Source organism: Nannospalax galili, unplaced genomic scaffold, assembly GCF_000622305.1.
Source record: "Nannospalax galili isolate Female #2095 unplaced genomic scaffold, S.galili_v1.0 scaffold829, whole genome shotgun sequence".
Taxonomy (NCBI): domain Eukaryota; kingdom Metazoa; phylum Chordata; class Mammalia; order Rodentia; family Spalacidae; genus Nannospalax; species Nannospalax galili.
This window is the reverse complement of record NW_008360329.1, coordinates 4,267,517-4,290,563: the sequence shown is the minus strand read 5'-3', so window position 1 is coordinate 4,290,563 and position 23,047 is coordinate 4,267,517. Positions and strand designations below refer to the sequence as shown.

Below are 23,047 nucleotides of genomic sequence, written 5' to 3'. Positions count from 1 at the left end.
CCTTTGGTGCTTGGGTAGAATACTCTGTAGATGTCTGTTAAGTCCATTTGATATATGGTATTGTTTAATTCAGATATCTCTCTGTTAATTCTCTGCCCTGTTGACCTATCTAATGGAGACAGTGGGGTATTGAAGTCCCCTACTATTAATGAGTTGGGAGTAATCTGGGTCTTAAAGTCCTGTAGTATTGTTTTTATGAAGTTGGGTACACCAGAGTTTGGTGAATATATGTTCATGATTGTAATATCTTCTTGATTTATTGTTCCTTTGTGGTTTACTTCTGGGGCATGAAAAGCTGATTCCTCTAAGCTTCCGGTTCTCTCTTTTGATTTTATATTGGAGTGGCCAGATTGCTTTTGTCTTCAGGAGTTCCCACAGAGGCCCAAGTCAGATGAGGATCAGATGCTCTCAGGCTTTCTCCTAAGGTCTGGATCCCTCCAGGAAAGATTTTGGCCTCAGGAATTTGGGGGGTGGATTGGCCTGGGAGCCGGGCCCAGGAAAGATGCTGGTCTGGGGCAGCTGGTGGCCATGCCACCCGGAAATGCAAAGGAAGATGGGGGCGGGAAGCAGCCCCAAGGACTCCTGGGGACTGCACTGAGGAGCTGGGTTGGTCTGGATGCAAAGGATCAGGAAGAGGAAGGGCCAGCCCAGGCCTCCAGAAAAGAGGCTGTAGGGTTGTGCAGGCCCAGGGAAATAGAGGGAGGTGAGGGTGGGGCCAGACCCAGAATGCTCCTGGGGACCTGGGAAGGAATTGGGTTGGTCTGGATGCAAAGGATCAGAAAGCAGTGGTGGTTCCCCGGGTGTCTAGGGCACCAAGACAAGGAATGGGACAGGACCCAGGCTAGGAGGAGAGACCGGTGGGGGAGATGGGAGGGTGAATGAGGCTGGGGGAGTCAAGGTGTGGCAGGCCAATCGACTTACCCTGGAGAGTGGCCTGCGGGTCAGAGGAGGCCTTCGGGTAGTGCAGGCCCAGGGAAGCAGAGCTAATTAACTTTTTATAAAATTGAATCCTGGATTGATTGAAGCCAATAAATACCAAATAGATCAATATTTTCATTGGAGTTGATAGTACCTAAGGAAACTGAATGATAACTGTAGGCTGTTTATTTTTCATCACTTTATTCTAATTAACTCACAAACAAAACTATCATACAATGTGTTTAAGAGAGTCTCTCGAAAACATGCCCAACCCCAAACTGTATACATCTCCGTGAATATCTATGCAGCTAGAATTGCCATTTTGAAGTCGTGGAGCTTTGCTTGAGTTTTACACTTTCACCATCAATTACATTATTTACGTTTCTGTGGTTCTTGCTACTTCAATACCCAGAAAGTTGAATTCACTTATCTACCATGGGGGAAAAAAAAAGAAAAACACCATGATGAAATTAAAACTAGAAAAAAAATTAGTGTGGTTAAGTAACCTCTTTCATGACTCATGTGTCCTGCCACATTCCATCCTTCCTCAACACCTAATAATAACCTCTCTTAATCTCTTTTCTAAATGCTATGCATACCCTTTCTTATACCTGTTTATATATACACATGTATACATTATAGGCTAGGCTCCACATCCGAAGGAGAACATACAGGAGTCTTTTCTTCCTGAGTTTGACTCACCTCCCTTAATATTATACTTTCCTAGTTCATCCATGTGATGATTAATCTTCACTGTCAGCTAAGGAGGATTTAGAACCACCTAAGAAACATACCTCTGGGCATGCCTGTGAGGGGCATTGCAAAGAGCTTTAACCAAGGAAGAAGAGCTATCCTGGATGTGGTAACACTATGTCATAGGCTGTAGTCCAGCAGTCAAGCCTCTCTGCTTCCTGACTGCAGACACAAGGTACCCAGCTGTCTCAGGGCTTCACCACCATGCCTTCTCTATCACCAGGGACTGTATTCCCTCAGTGGACCCAGATAACCCTTCCTTCCTCGAGTTACTTTTGTCAGTTATTTTGTCACAGCAAAAAGAAAATTAATGAACTCAGGATTGTTCATGTAAAGTGCTGGCATGATTATTCTACAAACGTATTTTTTAAGTTAAAATACTCTTATTGAAAAGCTGAACCAAGTTTACAATCAATGATGTAGTAGATCCATCTTTTGAAATAAATTTGTGTTTTTTGAAATTTGTTTTTTGATTTTATAATAAAAAGATGAGTTCCAACAAGAGAAAAGATACAGTTGGGCAGACTGATCTCTGGATGAATGGACTGTAGATAAAATATTATACACTTGCTCCTTAAACTTCTCAACCTGGAACTGTGGTCCACATTATCCACTACAAGAATTATCTCTGAAACACATTTGCTTATGACAAGTCTTGGTATGAACAATTTGGAAATTTAAACTAATCTTCAGCATGCCATTGGTGAAAGGAGCAAAGGAAAGGAACAGAGATTGGAGACTAGCCCCTGCCGGGATTAGTGCTTTGGCTTCAATCACTTATCCTGGGTAAAATGAGGATGGTAATTATACTTGTCACCAAAACTGTGAGTGTTGCCCTTCGAATGCCTTGGCAAAGCCTGTGCTGGGTAACTGCAATGCCGCAGGACCACAATGTTCTTGACATTGTGCAATTGACATTTTGCAATCCCGATATGTAAAGCTAAAAAATTGAAGACAGAAAAATATATTTCCTCCTTAGAAAATGAAAGCCTTTCTAAATAAAAATTTGGGAAAAACCTTTAAAATATGTGCATAGCCAGGAATCATTTTCTTTGTAAGATCAAATTCATTTCTTTAGAGCTACAGAAGCCACATCTGACATCTGATGCACTTGAACAGGCAACATGTTGAGAGTGTGCCCTTTTTTTCTTGATGATTGTTTTTCCTATTTTACTTTGTATGTATGAGTGTTTTGCCTACATGTATGTATGTGCACCATGTGCATGTCTGCTCATGTAGACTCCAGAAGAGGATTCAGATCCCCTGATTTTGAGTTATATATATGTGGTTGTGAGTGTTCATGTAGGTGCTGGAAATGAAACCTGGGCCCTCTACAAGAGTAAGAGGTACTCAAATGGCTGAGCCATCTCTCTTTATTGTTAAATTTTGTGTATGTGTGTATGTGGGTACACACATTTGTACATGTGAGTATGCATGTAGAGGACAGAGTTTGGTGTCTGATAGCTTCCTCAGTCATTTTCCACATTGTTTTTCCAGACAGGGTCTCTCAGTGATCCTAGAGAACTCACTGGTTCTCCTGGACTAGCTAGTCAGGAAGCTCCAGGGATCATCTTGTCTCCATCTCCCTAGAATTGGGATTACAGACATGTGCCACCATACCCAGCTTCTTACATGAGTGTTGAAGATCTGAACTCAGGTCCTCATGTTTGCACATCACCTTAACTCCCCTAGCCATCTCTCCAGTCCCCCAGAGTGTATTATTTAATGTTTAAATAGGAATGCTACCTTTCAAATCTAACCTGAGATCACTGTAAGATTCAATGAGACAACTACGATGTTTAATTCTTATCAAATTGACAGGATGTAGAATCACCTCAGACACAAATCTTTAGTTAATGTCTGTAAAGGCATTTCCAGAGAGGTTTAACTGAAGATGAAAGACCCATCCTCAGTATGAGCAGTGCCATACCATGGGTTGGGATCTTGGATTGAACAAAAAAGGAATAAACACTCCAGCACTCATCCAGGCTGCAGATGCAATGTGACCAGATGCCTCACTCCTGCCTTCTGCACCATGATGGACTGTACCCTCCAGCAGTGAACAGTGAGTTAAAAAAAAAAAAAGCCTCTTTACTTAAGTTGTTACTGTCAAGTATTTTGTCACAGCAAGGAGAAAAGTAATACAGTAACATAGTGAAACCCACACCTTTATAAGCTTTTAAACAAATGAACTTCTCACCATCTTCTGAAACAGGAAGCCAAGCTTGATCCCTGGGTTCTTTTCACCAAAGCACCTTCCAAGCTGTAGCTTGAATCCAAAGTCCCCTACACACCTTCTCTCTGCAACACATTAGCATCTCTTGCTCAGTCACTGCTCCCTGCTCCCATCCCTTCCTTCAAGATTTCCCAGCCAACTTCATGCTCCCTTTAAAAATAAAAAGTGTATTTAATAAAGTGAGTCTGTGCATGCTTAAGATCACTGTGCCCTCTTTCCTGCTCATACACGCTAAGAAATACTTGGAGAAAATTCGGACTAGTCAGAGAAAGCACTATTTGGATTAGAATGTGGTGCACTTGGATTCAGAAGCTTTGGGTTCTAAATCTAGCATGGTTCTTTATTACTACAAAATCTGTCCCCAGTTCTGGGTCGCTGGTGTGATAACCTAAAATTTGATACCGACAAAACTCCTATCAGATTTATCTACAGTGTTTGTTACAGGCAAAATTCTAGTCCTGCCTGAAACCACTGTGGGTAGGGCTGGGAGTTTGCTCTCCAGAGTTAAAAGCTTCTCGTAATTCTCACACAGACCAGCACTACTGGAGCTGCCCCTGTTTCTCCACACCCGGCTGAGTAGCAAGGATGGGGTTGTGCGGGCTTGCAACCCTGGGAGCCTGTCGGAAAGATTCTTCCCCTAGCCTCCAGATCCATTGTATCTGCATGGGCATCTCCATCTTACCAAACAACCAGGAGATTCCGTAACACTAGATGCTTGAGAATCTTTAGGAAAAGTTCACAACCTGCATACCTGGGCCCCACCTCGAGTGTCCAGCGCTTATTTTGGAGGTGTGGGCTGGGGCAAAGGGCTCTTACAAGTTCCTCAAGCTATCGTACAGTCAAGGTGAACTCAGGATAGTGTCCAGAAAACTGCAGCCTTGGGGGTTAAGCAAACACCTGCGTTAAACTGGCCTTTGTGGGCTCTCCTAGAACCTTAAAGACGAAGGGACACTGAAGTTCTAGGTTACCAGCCCTAAAACAGGAATCCTCCCTCCCACCCTTCTCCAGATGCCCCAGCCACCTTCGCCTCACACCCCCGTCCCCGCCCCCGCCCACCCAGCTCGTCCCGCCCCGCCCTCTGGCTCCGCCCATTGTGACGTGCCGCAGCGGTCGGGAACATGCGCACTGAGCCCCGTGCCCGGCGCGCCGCTGCGCCTCGGCGCTGTCATTCTCCCCGGCGCGGCGGCCCGTGTGGACTGCCGTGCTCTCCCGCCGGTTGTCCTGCCCTGCGCGCCCACGGTGTGACGGCTCCTCCGGGGCGGGCTGGCGGCACTGCAGCGCATCGGTGCCTCTCGTGCGGGCGCCCCCGTGGAGTCGCATTCCGTCGGAGCGAGAGACACGCAGCCGGGGCTCGGAGCGCAGTCGTCCGGGGCCGGCTGCCGCCGCCGCGCTTGCCCAGCGCCCGAGCTCAGTCCGAGTCGTCGCCGCCGCCCGGTGCGCCCCGGAGAGTGCTCGGCCCCGGGCACGGCCCAGCCGAGGCGAACAGGACCGAGCGGCCGCGAGTCCTGCGCCCACCGTCGTCGACCACCACGGGGCCAACCGGGCTTCGCGCGGCGGAGTTGCAGCGCTTCTTAGAGCGCAGAAGCCCCAGAAGACCCCTGCCTCGTGCGTGCCAGTAAGTTGTTGGTAGTTTCCGAAGTTGCAAGGAACCGTGGGAAGGACAGGTTCGGCTTTATTTCTGTCGTGCCAGGCCGAGGTGGCATCTCCTGTTAGCTGAGCTCCAGCTGGAGGAGGGCGTACTGGGCTGCAAAGGAGGGGACATGGCACTCTAGGACTCAGGGCCGGAGTCCAGGGCTGGCTCCAGCTCCTGCCGAATGCGCCAGTTGGAAATGTGCAAGGAGAGGACAGGTGCTCCGAGGGCATCCGGCCCGCAGCTAATTGCACATTCCGCGCTCTTGATTCTGCGCGGCATGGGGTCCGGGGCATCCACCACCTCTGTCCCAGGAGACTGCTGAGATTTTTTTTTCCCCCCTGGAGGACTGGCAGCGCCCTGGGAAACTGACATTCCTGCTCAGGCCTGCAGACTTCCCGCGCATCCCACTTCATTCTTCCCCTAGACAGAAGTTGCCAACGTTCCCATTATTGGAGCCTAGTCCTTTAGGGAAAAAACAACTTATATGTCAACCGAGTGTTTTGTGCTCTAAGGCATATAAAATGAGAAAACCGCGCTGTGCGTGTGCACTCACAAGGATGTAGGCAAGTCTCAAAGAAATGGGATTCAGATGATGGCTCTTGGGTTGTCTTGCATCCTTTCTTTATGTAAGCCTCCAGGCTGGGTAACCTCGCCTCTGCAGCGGCTGCAGCTGTGCCTCCACTCCATTTGTTTATAGTCCAGCTTTATATATTTAATGCAAATGCTGACATGATGTAGGGGTCTGTAGTCAGAAACAGTGCACTCTTCGAATTGAAGTGTCTTCTAATAGGGAGCCTGGGAGGAAGAACTCAGTATATTTTTCAAGGCAGCTCAAGGAATTAGACACATAAATTATGTTTTAAAATAGCATGCACTGTGCAGAGAGCATGCACTGGACCCCTTTTTGAACACATTCTCCTTTGTTTTAGAAAAAGTGGAAATTGTTCATGCTGGAAAATTGTTGAGTCTGAAAGTTAAGAGTGCTGATTGGCTTAATTATCTTAATAAACAAAGAGCATGATTTATAGGTAGGCTGCAGTGGCCTACTTTGAAGGATAGAAATCTTTAACCTTTCTTTTTCAGCTGCCCCCTAGAGATTCCTTTTAAGCAGAGCAATAGATTAGCATCATTGAAGTTTAATACTTAAGTTGATTAAATTTGTAAAAGAAATATTTTGAAATACCATACAGCCCTTCTGTGTGACTGATAGACGGTGAATATTAGAAAGAAATGAAACATTCAGAGTGTTTAGCACGGAAGGGTTTATGTTAACCAAGGAGCTCACATCGCAACTGCCCTGAGGCAGGAATATATCTGTAGATATGGAGGGACAAAACTGTGTACAGGAAAATAGATGTGTGTGGATTTGGATTTGAAATAATTGTTGAAATTCAACAATATTTGAATTCAAAATAATTGTTGATAGTCATGAGTATTTGTTAATAATGTAAGGTTTATTTAGGTGATCTTTAGAGAGAGGAATGTATATATTTCAGCACACAAAACAAGATGATTAGCTAGTTATAGGCACACAATTAAAAGATAGTTTTTACTTTAAGAATTCTAAGTAAATAAGAAAAATGTCATTTCAGAAGCTGAAAAGCTAGTCAATACATTGTGGTTTATTAGGGCATCCCATACTGACCTCTAGAAATCATTTCATCCAAGGGTGAGCTGTCAAGCAGGCTGACCCAACAAGCTCTCTTGTGTCATGATTAGGAGGGAGGCACATGGAACCAGGCTGCAAGTTACTTAAACCCTGGGCTTCAGTGTTCCCATCTGTAAAATGGGTATGACAGTAGTACCTACGTCATTGGATTGTGGTGAGTATTACCTGGTCTCCTGTATGTGAAGGTGTTGAGCTAGTTCAATATATTGAGCTAATTCTAGAAAAAAATGATCATTGTTGTGAAAGGAAATGTGTCAAGATATACTGTAAACATTAAATGGCTACTGATGGGCTGGAGAGTTGGCTCAGTGGTTAAGAGCACTGGCTACTCTTGCAGAGGACCTGGGTTCGATTCTCAGCACCCACATGGTGGCTAACAACCATCTGTAACTCCAGTTCCAGAAGAATTTGACCCCCTCTTCTGACCTCCATGGGCATTTCACAACACGGCTGCATTTTCATACATGTAGGTAATGCTCATACACATAAAATAAAAACAATAAATAAGATATTTTTAAAAAATGGCTACTGATGGAGGTCAGTAGAAACAGGTCACATGTATAATAGGAGAAGGGATATAAACCCTAGTGAATCAGACACCAGCAAGTGTTGGTCTTACTGTCTCCAGCAGTATCTCCCTGTAGGCCTTCGAGGTAGGTGGCTTCATCATTCTGTTAGAGAAGAGGAAACGGGCTGAGGGAGATGAAATAATATAAATCAGAGTTAACATTTTAAGTATGCTTGTTTGAAAGTGTTCGTTTTGACTCTGCTGCCTCAACTTGCAAGCGAAGTAGGTGGGTTATTATCTTCAGTTTCTCCACAAGAAAATATAAGCTTAAAGATTAAAGTACTCAAAATGCTTAACAATACCCCCACCCAGTTTTCCATGACTGTGAGCTATTATTATCATCATATGTTTAAATGCCCAGCCCTGGTTGCATGCCTCCTTTAGTGGAGAGATACCAGGGAGTTTCTCTTTCAGTTACATCTAGATTCTCTTGCTTCTTTCTTCCTCATTCATATATTTAGAGTCAAAAGAAAACTTGGTGTAACACTGTATACTTCATACTGGAGGTTAATGCTCTGTGTTCTGTCTCCTACCTGCCTGAGTAGCTACAGTAGTCCACACTAAGTCAGGTAAGCCACTACAAGCAGCAGTCCTCAGTCCAGCAATAGCATGGACCAATATCCAGTGGACAACTTCCTCAGGCAGAGAGGGGCCTCGTGCATTACCTCATACCAAATGTTCTAAAATGGAAATCATTTCTCCATCACAGCAGTAGACACACTTCTTCAGCCTGAGGTTCAAACTCATAGGAGGCAGTTTGGGAAATTCTATGTGAGCAGTCTTGGTTCAAAATCTCCATGACCTGTTGAACTTCTCATCTGAGTGCCAGAGTCTGAGAGTGATTGAGTGGCCATGTATTTTTGTAGCTTTCTTAAGTTCACCTACATGCTATGGTGTTCTGTCTGGCCTTTTAGTCATCTTTATCATCTAGATACTAAAATGTAATTGCTATAGAAAGCCCCTAGGGAACAGACTGCCCCCAGATGATTTAACGTTTAATGAAACTCCTATCTACCATGAAAGATACTTCAAGCTAGCTGTTCAACATTGGCTTTCTTTTATTTATGACAAAGCTCCCTAGGAATGAGCTTCTAGCAGCAGCCTTTGTGAGCCTGGGGACACAGGACCACAGTTGCAGTGTGCCAAAAAGAACCCTTTCTGTCAACTAAACATCTTATATCTCTGAACTATCTTCTACTGCGAATTTAGCCCTCCTTTTAAGAGAACACCTATTCCTCTTGCCTCTGTATTTCATCTGTATTTCAACTGTTCCTCTGTTCTGGGTTTTCCCATTGAACATCTCCCTGGAGCATGTCTGTAACTTGAACTAAGTCTGTGCAAATTCTTCATCATTTGCATATAGTTGTTCTGTTTCCTGTCTATGTTTTTTTTTTTTTTTTTTAGTGGCTTATCGGTTGCCAGTTACAAATCTACAAATAACTTTTCCTCTGAAGTCAGGTTTTCTTTTGCTATCAGAAGGACCATGTATAATGTACCATCCTTAATGTACCTAATCACATCTGATCTCTGAAGCTAAGCAGGATCAGACCGGGTGAGTACTTGAATCGGAATATGGGAATAAATGAATGACCATCATTCACTCCTAATCCCATCTACTATTTTAAATTTTTACTTCATGTTTGGGGAGCTGGGAGCTTATATTTCCATTGATCTCATCTCATGCACTGTGAGGGGGCATGTTTCTGGTTATGTAGGCAAACAGTTCATAGGCAGTGTGGCAGATACCACACTTCAAAACCAGCTCATTGCAGAGTTCAAGGAAATGGGGTGGGTTTGAGGGAAGACAGCCTTGAGCATAATGTATCTGTCCACCTTTCTAGTTTGTGCTTGCATCTTTTCTGATAGGAGGTGGAGCCAATAGCCGTCCCATCTACTATTTTAAATTTTTACTTCATGTTTGGGGAGCTGGGAGCTTATATTTCCATTGATCTCATCTCATGCACTGTGAGGGGGGCATGTTTCTGGTTATGTAGGCAAACAGTTCATAGGCAGTGTGGCAGATACCACACTTCAAAACCAGCTCATTGCAGAGTTCAAGGAAATGGGGTGGGTTTGAGGGAAGACAGCCTTGAGCATAATGTATCTGTCCACCTTTCTAGTTTGTGCTTGCATCTTTTCTGATAGGAGGTGGAGCCAATAGCCGGCTGGAAATGCTTGCCATGTGTTTGCTTCTGTGCCAACAACATTGCACATAGTATTTCCGTCAACCCAATACTTTGTATGGTAGTTCCTGTATTATCTTTTGCAGAAGCATAAACAGGGCTAGAAAGGTCAAGGCATGTGTCCAAAATCACATTAGTGAGTTTCATAATAAAGAGGAGAGCCCAGAGCATTTTAGTACTCCTTACAAAACATCCCCTTGCCTCTGGTTTTTGAGCCTTCCTAATAAGTTATATTGTAGAGGTGAACTGTCTTAGTTTTGCAGAACCCTCCTGCCCACAGCTGGAACTGTCTGTATAAGAAGCATCATCTCTGTGTCTTTGTTGAGGCAGAGCTTAAGCTTAATTTTTTCTAGAACTGAAAATCCACATTTTGTTTTGTGAAAAGGAAAGAATAAGAACCACATGTTTACTTCATAAATAGGAAGCATGAAACCTTCCTGTGGAGAGGCCTGCTCACTTATCTGTATTTGGGGTTAGATCTTGCATCACTCTCCTTACAGAAAGGAGAAGTGGAAAGGCTTAAGATTTTTCTCAAGTGATTTAAAAAAAAATGTTTATTTAAATCTGAAAATGTCTGAGCAATCAACTGTCATACCACAGTAACAGCATTGGTCAGTCACAGCGTGACTATGGTTTTTAAAGGAAATGCACTCATGTGTCTAACACGTAAGGCTCAAGTGTGATGTCTCAGGATAAGAGTATTGCACCCAGACTTCCACATCTGTAGCCTTTCTGGCTCTGGCCCACATAGCAAGCAGAAGCAGTGTGAAGCCATCTTGTTCGATTTTCAAAGTACCATCCCCTGAGATAGGCCTCTGTGTGTGTGTGTGTGTGTGTGTGTGTGTGTGTGTGTGTGTGTGTGTGTGTTGTGGGGGAGAGAGAGAGAGAGAGAGAGAGAGAGAGAGAGAGAGAGAGAGATGCAGATAGACGGCAGACTAGAAATCAAACCTAGCACATGCTAGGCAAGTGCTCTGCCACTGAGCTATATCCTCAGCCCTGTTTTTTTTCTTGATTTCACACTGGAACCAACATCTTTTCAGTTTGAATTTTAAAGTAACTACTATTGTCATAGTATTGTGTCGTACTCTTGATGGCTCTTCTATTCTTGTACCTGGCCATAGGACTGAATGATTTTCAAACCAGTAAGTAATTAAAAACTTATTTTAAAACTCTGATTTTTTTTTTCTAAATGCAGACAGTCAAGGAACAGGAAGTTTGACCTGATTAGGGCCTTTATTAGAATTTAGAGCACTGGAGCCATGTAAACTTTATGGAGTGGGCTTCAACTTGGTCACTGGCAGCTTATTCATTCCTGTCCTCCCATAGATCTCCAGCCAGCCCAATCCAACATATCATACCAGGCCTTCATCTGCAAGTGATGAGCTTCACCTGATTCTCAAGGCACCTAAAGGTGTGGCTACATCAGCGTTGCTGTCACCTACCATCTATCTTACCTAGCCAACCACAGGCCTGCATATGTGAGCTTTTCTGTGAATTTATTCTCTGATGAATGAAGGGTTATTGGATGACTCCTCAGACATCTGGTTCATTGTATCTGTGATGCTGTTCATTACTGTTAAGATGGCTTTTCCCACCCCAGTTCTTTACTCCTAACCAAATTCATGCTGTCACCCCAGTTGTATGGAACATGCTGAAGTTCTTGGGAAACCAATGTAAAACAATTCACATTATAAGTTATAAGTCAGAAGCAGTAAAACCTCAGCACAATAGCTTCTTACTATTAAAAAGAAAGGTCAGTTGCTAACATAGCTATGCATAATAATACCACACCCTCTGCATTTAGCACTTGGGAACAGTACCATGAGTGGACTTATTATTTTTTACCTGACATCTAGAAACAGCTGTGAACCTCCAGTTCACATGTAACTGATCACTAGCAGCCTGACTGTGTTTGCATCCAATTTAGTGAGAATGCACCTTACTCATTTGGACATTCACCAGATACTTATTTCTAGAAGGTGAAATGTCCAACACAGGAATATCCCTCTGTGGATTCTCAGGACTTTTCATCTCACGAGGGAAGGCAGCACCAGGCAGCCACAGGAGCCAATGCCTTCAAAACCCAGCTCTGTCAGGGAACTTTGTGTCAAGAGCATGGCTTTTCTTCAAGAAGTAGTACTTAGTCTGAGTCTGGAAGAGTGAATAACATGGTACCATATAGTAGGGGCTTAAAATAAATGCAGTGAAGTCACTAAACTGGGCCATGGATTATAGAATGGCAGCTCAGTTAATGAGGGTGGGATCATATCAGGTTGGGACCATTGATTTGGCAGATGTGACTGGGGTTGGAGAGTGGAAGCAGGAACCACTTCAAGAAGGGCATGGTGGCTATGCTTGGTCTTGCAAATGAAACTGAGCACTTAAGTTGTTCTCTTTCTTTGGTCCTGGGAATTGAACTCAAGGCCTCATGAATGCTAGGCAAGCCATCTACCATTGAGATATATCCCCCATCCATTTCCCATTTTCTCTTAGAAACAGGGGTTCACTAACTTGTTCGGACTGGCCTTGAATTTGCTATGCCCAAGTAAGCCTTGAAGTTGAGTCTTCCTACCTTAGCCTTATAATTAGCTGTGATGACAGACTTCTATAGCCAGACCTGAGCTAGGCTGTTCTTTCAGAATACCTACCAGGTATAGTGTATCCATAGAGTAGTTGAGGTAGGGAACAGAAAAGGGAAGGCAGATTTAAAGTCTGAATTCAGACTGGTAAAGGTGTAGACACTGGGGAGAGGCAGAGAAGCAAGGAAGGGATGGTGACATAAAAGAGGACCCCCCAGGTGTCTTGACTGGGGAACTAAAGAGACAGAAGTGCCACTGGTAAGGACAGTGAATGCAGAGGACAGAGCATTCCACAGGGGGAAGATGACAAGCTGTGGATTTATGCAGTATGAGGCACCAAAGGGACATCAGGGACTAGAAACTCTATACAGATTGTGGGTCTGGAATTTAAGACAACCTCTGAGCTACAAATGAAGGCTTATAATCCTTTTACTGTTTACTAATGAATCTGGCCCATTGGATTATCTGAGACATCCTTGGTATAACATAAGATTTTCACTTGTCTTTTTAAAATAGACCCCACTATGTTTTAGGTACCCTTGAGTATTTGAAATAGTTGTTGAAGTTGCTATGTGCCTAAGAGAGTGTAAGATGAGGCCACAGAATAAAAGGAGATAGGATAGAAAAATTAAGTGAGAGAAGTTTCCAACAAGTACCTGGACCCAAAGTGGCAGAAGCCAGAGGCAAAGCAGAATGAGGTGCTTGATTGAATGGGAGCTGAGTGACAAAAGAAATGAAATGGAAAAACAGGCAGAGAGAAGCATCTTCTTCCCTTGTGTCTGCACAGGTGATGGGGGCTGTTTCTCTCATGGCTTCAGTTCCTGTTCATAAACATTGTCTCACTCTGTATGGTAGATGGGGATGACAGTCAGGAGAGAAATAAAATCACTAATAAAGCATGACTCTGAATCTCAAGCTGCTTGTGGGGTAGAAATGTCGTATCTTGTTTCTCTTTTCCATTCATTTTTTTCCCCTCCGTGGACCAAAGAACCAAAAATTTGGGATAGTGGGAAGAATGAAGAAGTATTTGCTTGGTGCGTAAAGTGCTTGGTTCTCCTAAGTGGGCATATCTCTTTTTGTATCCATGAATGAGTGCAGAGAAAGAGAAAGTGATAAATGACACATTTGACAGTTTACAAAGACTAAGCTTTTATCATGGCCGTGGTGTCATTAGGTGGTTGGCACCTTGTCACCAGTCCTTTTACAGCTTATTAATATGTCTGCCCCATTGGATTATCTGAAATAACCTGGGTATAATATCATATGACTTTCACTTGTTTTATAAAAATAGACCTCATTTATGTTATAGACAACCTGGAGTATTTAGTAACCATGAAAATAGTTAGCATGTGTCTTGGTTGCTATCATGCATTTCAGTCCTCAAATGGTTTGTCTTAATTTTTTATCTAAACAGTAAAATTCCTCCTTGTATTCATTATTTTTCTGAATGCTGTGAACAACCACTTGACACAAACAACTTAAAGAAGAAAGAATTTTTTTCTTGCAGTTTAAGGAATGATACAGTCCATCATGGTGGAGAGGCCATGATGGCAGGAATGTGAGGTGGATGCATATGTGTCAGGAAGCAAGAGAGCAGACAGGAAGTGGGCTGAGCTATGAAACCCCAAGGTTCTCCCCCAGTAACACACTTCATCCAGAGAGGTTCCACCTCCTAAGTGTTCCACAACTTTCCATAAACAGTGTCACCAGCTGAGGACTAAGTATTCAAACACATGAGCTTATGGGGGGGGGCATTTCACATTCAGACCACTACACCCCCCTCACAGAGACAGTAACCAGACATATGGAATGTAGAGAGACCCAGCTAGAAGGTGGTACAGCTTATCAGACCCAAATGAGGCTTTCCAATTTCAAATTCTGATTTTAGATCATTTTGTTGCATTTCCTATTATCTTTGTGATTTGTTTCTAAAGGAAAACTAGTGGGGGGAAACAGAATACTTCAGAGGTGTTTTTAAGTTAGTATACTCAAAGTACCAATAGAGTGTGTAGGCTACCATTCCTGTATTTGTTGGGCTATAGGTTATTTGTGCAAATATATCTGATTAAAGTGCAGAAGAATATGTGTTTTCCTCCACAAAATGAACATCTTTTTCTTTCATTATCTATTATTGGTGCTGATTTTTAAAAAGCATGTGCCTAAAAAATACAAAGATCTAGTATTTTAAACTGTGAAATTATTGTAGTTAAGCTTACTCTTTGTGATACAGTGGAAATTTATTTCTCAATAATCATAGTGCTTGTTGTATGTGAGAAGCATTCTGTGTGCACATTATTGTGTCTTTGTGTATAAGACAAAAATGACCAAATTGATGTTAAAACTATTGGTTTTCCTTTTATAATATTCTTGAATACTCTGAGCACATGAAATGATAGGACTTTGTCTTGCTGAAAAGATTCTTATATTACTTGTTTAATGCCAAAGTCTTACACTGGCATTTGTCTTTCACCTAAGTACTATAAAATGATGCAGGGTAAATCTAAAGATCCTAGTTTTATAACTTGGATTTTGGCTCTAAATAGTCTGGAATTTTAATTTCCTCAATTTTGTTATTAAAGCACATATTAGCTAGTTGTATTGAGTAATGTTCCAGTCATAAAATGTACATCTGTCATAACCATTGAAAACATTTATGATGCTGCATTTCTTTATTTCATGCACACACACACACACACACACACACACACAATCTAGGAGTGTGTTAGCTGGCAATTTTCAAATGAAAATGATTTCTAGCAAGAAGCAAAAGCTGGTGCCAATGCTATCCCTAAATCTCAATTTCAAGCTTCATGGTGCCAATTTTACATTTTAGATTCAGTAGGAAAAGTTGAATCTGAAGGGGCTTGTGCTTCTGTGACATTCAGTGGGTTGCTCTTTTGTTGGTGGTACCAATTAAAAAAAAAATGAGACATTTGTAAATTCTGAAATAGCCTTATAAAAATGTTAAGGAACTATCTTAGCTCTGGTAATTACCATTACACATGGTTTTTTAGTAGCCTTAGTCCATTGTGGTTGAGAACACAATATAGGCATATGAAAATTTAAATAATAGGATAAAGTAATATGGTATTTCAAATATAACCTTAATTGCATTTTATAATAATACGTTAGGTAATTCAAATGAAGATTAATTTGGCTATTTCATGCCTCATGTATTCCAATTTCATCCAAATGCAAATATGATAATCTGGGGCATAGAGTTAGATTTCTGTCCAGGTGACGTGACACTGCTGTGTTTATTACTCACCAACATGAAAAGTTAAGTTATGTATTTCTTACTAATATTTCTGAGTACCTTATATCATGTAGTGTCAGTTTCTGTTTCCTAAAAAGAAGAGTTAATGTTTTCTTTACCTCTCTTTTCTTATTCTTATTGAATTTCAGTCATAGATTTTATGTTCGTCAGTCTTGACATGATAGAACATGTCTAAATTAGTGATCTAATTTGAATACTGTAATTATATGAACAGTTGAGTTTGAGTACAATACTTTTGCATATTGTGAATGTTCTGTTTCTTAATAGATTTAGAATTCCATGCTTCATATTTCAGAGTCTTAAATCTAAATATGCTTAACAGTGGGCACACAGAGGAAATGTAAATATTTTAAGCCTATCTGAGTTTTGGGAATTGATCCATAACTGTCTACTATAGCCTTTTAAAATGTCTAAGAGATGGAGCAAAAATACATAATTAGTTGAAAATCAGAATGGTGTCACTTGAAGTGACTAAATTATTGGCATCAAAACTAAAAGCATACTCCTTTGTTTTGATAAATAAAAATTAAAGGTACATTGAGGCAAAGTATTCTAGTGAATTCTCATAGATAATTGTACATACTTGTATAGTGCTAATATTTTTCTTTTGTTTTACTATATTAATTTGTTGCCCAAAATGTACATATTGATCTTGAATATTGGTATAAAATGTTCAATGCCAGCTTGGTATGGTGGCACACACCCATAATCCCAGCATTCAAGAGGCAGAGGCAGGAGGATCTCTATGAGTTCAAGACCATTAAGGGCTACATAGTGAGACCTTGTCTCAAAAAAACATAAAACTAACACACACACACAAAAAAACTGAAACAGAAAGTTTGATGTCACCCAAATAAAATTGAAATGCAAGAGTTTGGAATCTTGTTAAAACAGTTAAATATGGATAATAGCATTTTAGGCTGTGTGCTGGGATATTAGGAAGAGGATGACTAAACACTGTGATCATTGAAAAAAGTAAAGCACCAATGTATTAAACTAACACTTATATTTAATGGTTTCTGCCCCCACAATTCTTAACCTTCCAGCTGGCTGAGTTATTTGCTAATAGTGGCATGTCAAAATGTGAATTATTATAGATCTTTCTTTTTAATAAATATTCAATAGCATTTCAAAATTGTTCTCCTAGATACCATTCATAATAAACAGCCCAGTGCTGGCAGTGAGCATGCTTCTTTCAAATTGTTCTTAGCCACAGGGCATTTGGCATTTAGACCTTTCTCTGTGTATTTTCACAGCTCCACATATTTTCAAAACTGTCAGCCTTCAACTGGAATAATCCTTTTACATCTTCACAGTTACATGGAGAATAAAGAGAATTTCTCACCTTTTCTTCTCCCCATGATAGGCCAAAGTCTGTGTTTAGGGAATTGCCATTCATGAGTTGTTGCTTTTTACATTTTGCAATACAAAGAACAGTCCTTCATGGTGAATAATTTTTATTGACTTCTTTTAAATTTTTATTTATTGTTATTGAGTCTGTTTGTTGTAGGTGTGTGTGTATGCATGTGTGTAGGTACATGCCTGTGATGGGACACATGTGGAGGTCAGAGTTGGCTTTCTCCTTCTACTTTGGGTTCCAGGGTTTGAACTCAAGTGCTCAGGCTTGCAAAGCAGGCACTTTTTACCTGCTGAGCCATCTCCCTGGCCCCATGATGACCAATTTTATGGCCCAAAATGTCTATAGTGCTGAAGTTGGAAAACTATCTGAAAGGTGGGAAATGTATGTTTAATTTGGCTTTGCATTTTTCATGCAAACGGAAGTGTGGCAGATGGTCCTGGTGATGAAATTATTGTATTCAATATAGTTATATAATACATATCTCAGAATAGGGACAATGATGGTACAGTCCCTGCTCTCTGAAGTTTGCACTGTCTTTGCAAGATTGAATGTTAAATAAAATACTATCTCTTTAGTGTGTGCTGTAATTTGAGGAAATAAAAATAACTTAGAATTGTAGATTTGGGGGTTGGAGAGATGTCTCAGCAGTTAAAAACATTGACTGCTCTTGCAAAAGATACAGGCTGAATTCCCAGTGCCCACATAGCAGCTAACAACCATCCGCATAACTCCAGTTCCAGGGGATCTGACGTTGTCTTCTGACTCTGCGGACATTGCACAACATGGGTGCATTTACACACATGCAGGCAATACACTCATACACATAAAAATAAAAATAAATGAAATATTTTTTGAAAGAATTGTAGATTTCATGACTAATTATAAGGTAGTATCTGAAAGACATCATATTCTCTGTCTAAAGGAAATAGCAGTCATTTTCCTTGGTAATGAGGAGTAGGTTGCTTTACCGTCTCTTCTCTTCCCATTTCAGCTGCTATTAATTGAAATGTCAAGAAAGAAGAGGTAGTGCTGTCATAAATACCATACCATAACATGAAGTTACTTTATAAATTTAAGATAATTAGTTTTTAACATCTTTCTGACAGTATAATTGATGTGCTATAGAGCGTGTCTAAACTGTACAACTCTCTGATGTTTAGTAAACTTACAGAACTAGAGAGCTGTTGGAACAGTTCAGCTTTGGTCTTCTGGACCTGGGAGGAGCCATGAGCCTGTCTGCAGTGAGTCTTCCCTCCTTCTGCCAGCCCAGGCAGCCACAAACTTGCTGTCTCATTTCCTTACTTTCTCGATGCATTCACCTTTTAGAAAATTCCTGAACATTTCATTGGATTGTTAACTTTTCTGAGTAAAAATATAATTTGGCATCTTTTTTCAAGATCAGCATTACTTTTTATTGGTCATATTTCCTGTACCACCTGTGTTCTATAAGCAGATTTGGATGTGCTTATTAAAGCGGAAAACTGCAGCAAAGAAGGTAGGCATGTGTAGTGATGCATGGGTCATAGAAAGAGTAGATATGTGTCTGCTTTCCTGCTTTTCCCTGGGTCAGTGATGACAAAACCCTCTCCCACACTCCTCACTCTGTGAATCTATCTACTAAAATAATTTGGAAAACATTGCAAAGCTTTAGTCAGGGAAATGTCTACATGATTTAGAGGAACTACAAAAGAATCAGGTCTGGAGAACTTCCTGTCTGGAAGTTGTGCACAGTCCTAATCTCCCTGGGCCAAATGTCTTTTAGAATTCAGATTGTATACCAGACATGGAGGTGCTAGCACTCAAGAGGTGAGGCTGGGGAGAGACTTGGGAGTTTAAGGCCAATTTGGGCTCCATGGCCAGATTCCATCTTTAAAAAAAAAAAATTAAAAAACACACACACACACAAAGGGGCTGGACAGATGGCTCAACGATTAAGAGCACTCACTTCTCTTGCAGAGGATCCGAGTTCGATTCCCAGCACCCACACGGCAGTGAACTGTCCTTAACTCCAGTTCCAGGGAAATCCGAAGCCCTCTTCTCAACTCCATGGCATTGCATGACACGGGTGCACTCACATGCATGCAGGCAATACATTCATACACATAAAATAAAAATAATAAATAAAATATTAAAAAACAAAAACAGCTTTTAGAAAGGTAATACAATTAGTATATTGCATGTTGACATCTAGAAAGCCGTCATTTCTGTAGCAAAGTGAATGAATGTTTACATTTAACTGCACAGGAAAAAAAAAGTTCAAGTGAGGGTTTTGGGGGTTTTTTGTTGTCGTTGTTGTTGTAGTTTTGTCTTTTTGAGACAGGGTCTCCCTGTAGCCCAGCTGGCCTGGTACTCGCTATGTAGACCAGTAAACCAGGCTGGCCTCAATCTTATAGAGATCCACCTGCCTGTGCCTTCTGAGTGCTTAAAGGTCTGGGCCACCAAGCCAAGTTCAAGTGAGTTTTTGAGCAAATTTGTTTTGTAGCAAAATAATAAACCGAGTTTTCAGAAAATTTTGCATTTCAAAATTTTTGCATCTCAAATTTTGTGAGAACGTCCGAGTATATCCCAGGACATTGCATTTCACTTGTTCCACCTCATTCCCGTTCCCTATCCTCATACCCTTCTGCCCTACATATGCTTGATGTAATATAGCCACAATGTTAACTTCAGACTTGACAGAGTGCCAAATCAGCTATTTAGTTTTGTGGAAGAAGGCCAGGTATGGATGTGCTATGGTCAGCCATGCTTGTGGTTTGTGGTTTCACCTCCCAAGATAAGCCTGGATTATAGTCATGCCCACCTACTTCAGAACCAGGGCTCAGAAAGAGCGAGATAGTTTTGTTGGTGAAAGATATCCAGGGCTAGAGAGAGGGTTCAGCTGGTAAAGTGCTTGCCGTACAAGCATGAGGACCCAAGTTCTAATCCCCAGCACCCTTGTAAAAAGTTAGGGGGCTCACTTAATTAATTAATTAATTCAAGGAAAATAGCCATAGGTAGGAAATTTGCCCATCCCAGCTGCCATTACAGGTGGCTCCTGACTGACTGATGCTTAGTCCTCACACCTATCACCAAACTGCAGGATATAAAAGTAGACAGATATAGAAAGAGATGAAAATTGGGGAAGAAAATCCACTAGGACAATGTTTCTGGATATAAATAAAGATACTTAGACGTCAAGAAAGACGGACACAATGAAAACTGTTTGTGGGTCCCTGCTGGACTCAGACCTCAGAAGTAGGACACTGACTCAGAGCAAGACACTGAAGACACGTTCCAAATTGTTGAGTTCTACATCATCATGCAAAGTAATTTGCATAATAGTACCTAATAAGTCTCAGTTACTCATAAATTTCCTATCTATGTTAATTTCTAAATTCCAATGATTATACTCAGATGGGTTTGAACTGGTTTTCTGTGGCACTCCTGCCCTACTATAAATGCATTATGAATGTGAATGTGAATTTTGATCAGTGAGTGGGTTAACATTTGCTTCTTTATAAGTAAATGTGCTGCTCTTGCAGCAGTGATCTTTAGCAGAACCTACTACAGATTGTGGGACCTCTTTATGAGAAAGCCAAGTATACTGTTACAACATGTTAGAAAAAAACTGTACACTTGTAGGTATATCCTTTATCTTCTGCAGCTGCAGGAGCATCATCAAGGCTAGTAATAAGATCCCCAAAGGCAAGACAGTGTTGAAGGTCAGCAGAAGGAGTAAGGTGAGGTGGTATTCTGGATGCTTCTATAGCACTCAGGTGTGTGTGCTAGGGATTGTGTTGATATTGTCATTTCTTCATTGTTTCTATTATTCCTATTTTTTAAATATTATTTTTATTTTATGTGGATGAGCATATTGCCTTCATACACCCATGTCATGCAGTGCCTGAGAAGGTCAGATGAGAGCATCAAATTCCCCTGGAACTGGAGTTATGGATGGTTGTTAGCCACCATGTGGGTGGGGGGAATCAAACCCAGAGCCTCAGCAAGAGCAGCCAATGCTCTTAACCACAGATCCATCTCTCTAGCCCCTATTCCTATTTCTTATTTGTTCTTAGTTGTTTCAAGTGTTCCAACCAAATGTCTGAACCTGAGCAGGGCATGGTGGCACATGCCTTTAACCCCAGCTTTCAGCATATGGGGTCAGGGGCAGGTCAATTTCTGTGAGATTAAGGCCAGCCTGGTCTGCCTGGCACCTTCAGGCCAGCTGGGGCCAGAGACCTTGGTCTCAAAAAAAGAAAAATGTTTGAATTTGAGCCATGAGTATGAAGAGACTGAATACTACCATTTGGTCATGGAAGTGTGAACCCCCCTTTCTATTCACAGACTTTGCCCCTAGACATCTCAGTGTATAGCCACCTGCTGCTCCAGCATCAGCCAGTCACTTCCACACAGGTCTTGCAACCTCTTTGCAAGTGTCTTGTCTTTCCTCCTCCCAACTCTGTAAAGAGCTAGTCTTGTCCTGCTGTCTACCTGTCTTCTCTTGCCATGCATCCTGAGTTTGTACACATTCCTTCTTCTTGCCACACTTTCTGCTAAAAAGCTGACAACTCACAGGACCTTCTTCACCTTGTCACTGCTATACATTTATTCCTAGTTTAAACACACCCTCCCCCACCACCCACCCCTTTATGCCGGCCATGCTTTTTTTTCAGGTTAGCTGCACATTAGCATCCCTGGGGAGGTCTAAAACCTATTGATGCCCAGCCCCCACCTAGTCATTTTGATAAGAGGAATCTGCCATGGGTCCTCAACCATGATGGGTTTTGGAAATTCCTGGAGGATACTGCTGATGCTGATAACCAACAGTTTAGAAGTATCTGAGTACTGTGACTACCAAGAACCATTGTGGGGACTCAGACGGCTGAGTGGTTAAGAGCACTTATTTCCAGAGGACCTGAGTTTGGTTCCCAGCACCCATGTTCTCATCCCGTAGCTTACAGCCCATGACTCTAGTTCCAGGGGATCCAGTGCCTTCTTCTGGAGGGCACTCGCACTCATGTTTACATAGCCACACAGAAACACACTTTTTTTTTTTGCATTTCCAGGCTTTTCTTTTTTAAAAAATTATTTATTTAATAACTACATACTTAGAAGAAGCATTTTATAACAGCATTGACATATTAAATAAAAATCTTCTGAGCTAAGATGCATCTCTTTCAAAATTGGCTGTAAATTTTTAGGTTTACAGTTGAATTATTACAGTTATACAAAGAGTGAGTAGGAAGGATGGACTGGCAGGTTGGCAAGCTGGCAGGCTAGTAGGTGAGGTGACTAAGCAGTCAGATATTCCTGATCAGGGCCAGTTTGGGGGGAAGAGATGACCTGCTCCTGCTGTGAGAACCCTGGGTTTCATCCACTTCTCTACCAAGATATTTACCAAACTCTTAAACAAAAGACTAGCAACTCCTCAAAGACCAATTCTGCCCTCTGTGATTTTGTAAAGTTCATCCCACCTTGCATGTCCTTTGTCCTGCAGAGTTTGGATCTGGCCTGAAGTGTCTTAGCTGTCTTTCTCAATTCTGACAGTCTCATAACTGTGCTGTCAGCATTAATCTTTGTTCAAGTTCAGACCTGGACTGATCTTCCTCCTTACTGTCTGAAACTCTCCTCAACCCACAACTCCCCTTGGGACAGGCCTTTGTAGAGCCAGGAGTAGGCTGCTGCTGCAAGGCGGCTGGGTGGAGCCTGTCTTCAGCAGCTTGGAACTAGAATGTGTCCTCTGCTCCCAGGGGCTCTGTGTTTAAAAACAGCACAGGCAACCCTCCCTGTGCTGGTGACACACAGACTCATGAGGGTGAATAATCATTTTGATAGTCATTTTGGGGGTAAGCAACAGAACAGTGAATAAAAACTCATCTCCAACTAAAAATA

At 41.8% G+C, this 23,047-nt stretch overlaps 1 protein-coding gene across 5 annotated transcripts in view; it reads left to right on the top strand.

Moving 5' to 3' along the window:
- The first annotated feature begins 5,403 nt into the window (after positions 1 to 5,403).
- Positions 5,404 to 23,047, top strand: part of Pag1 (phosphoprotein membrane anchor with glycosphingolipid microdomains 1) — a 153,255-nt gene continuing 135,611 nt past the window's right edge. For 2 of the 5 annotated variants that reach the window (XR_003848320.1, XM_029560163.1), the window contains exon 1: positions 5,404 to 5,522. The gene's annotated coding sequence lies outside the window, so the exon portion shown is untranslated. The remainder of the gene's footprint in view (positions 5,523 to 23,047) is intronic. The other 3 variants (XM_029560164.1, XM_029560165.1, XM_029560166.1) reach the window with 2 other exon arrangements.